The sequence below is a fragment of the Pavona decussata genome, unplaced genomic scaffold (assembly GCF_977016875.1).
Source record: "Pavona decussata unplaced genomic scaffold, jaPavDecu1.1 SCAFFOLD_221, whole genome shotgun sequence".
NCBI lineage: Eukaryota > Metazoa > Cnidaria > Anthozoa > Scleractinia > Agariciidae > Pavona > Pavona decussata.
The window spans coordinates 193,884-195,000 of NW_028145626.1; positions in this window are offsets into that span (position 1 = coordinate 193,884).

Sequence of the window (1,117 nt, forward strand, 5' to 3'; positions counted from 1 at the left end):
TGTGCTGTTTTGCAAGATATTTTTTCTTGTAGTGTTGACACTGCAACTTGTTTATAACTTCAGAGCAGTCTTTTTAGCTCATATTCCGGTCCATGTTCGTTATTTCCCTCGGAGTTTTATTTTCATATCTCATCCCATTTTGCTTCATTTAAAAAAAAATTGATTCTGAGCTAAGATAGTCACTCAAATAAACGTCTCCCGACATTGTATCGTTGGCATAAACCTGCATAAGCTACTGACAAGTTTTTCTCGCCTATATTTCTAATTTTAGCATTTATTTCTGACAATCTTGACAGAGAACAGACAAAAATACTTAAAACAGTAGGATATAACGGCAAAGATTAAGATGTGTGAGTAATTGTCACTGAAAGTCGTTTCAAAAAACGTTAAAAGCGAATATAAAATTAAAGTGTGATTTCATATTCATCAAAACAAAGGTTACGCAAAACATTCATTCGCTTGTTTTGTGAATTTTTCAAAGATCGTTGGGTAGTTTATTTCTGTACTGATTGCTATGAATTATCACAGTTCTTTTATCATTTATTACCCAAGGATATATTTGTAGTCTGTTTTTTGGTTAGTGTATCCATTTTCTCTGAGGTTTATGACGTACGGTCTTCTTGATAAGCAAACTTTACTAGATAGTGATTGTGCCGGTAGCGCGCGTTGACTGTTCACCAACCAGTTCGCCTCGATCAATTTTAAAACTTAAAAGAATAATAAAACAGAAAATATCATTTGGAGTCCATTTAAATTCCGCTTTTATAACACAGAGGGCAAAATGTTCTTAAAACTATCAAGGAACTTCGTAAAACAGTTAGTAAAACACTCACCGAACGCGCAAGCAAACCAGCAAATTATTTATTTTTTTCGTAGCGTACAAACTAACAAAACCGACGAGACGATTTCCATGATACACATGTAATTAGGAGAGAATACAAGTTTAATTCAGGAGCAAACTATCAACGATAGAACCAAATGTTAGGCATCAATTAATTATTTACCTGCGCTGTAAAGCTTCCTACCGCTTAGTGCGTGTTTTTGGCTAGTTTTTAATTCTTGTTTCTAATTTTCATTTCTTATTGCTGTCTTTGTATTTCCTACTTTTAAATAATTG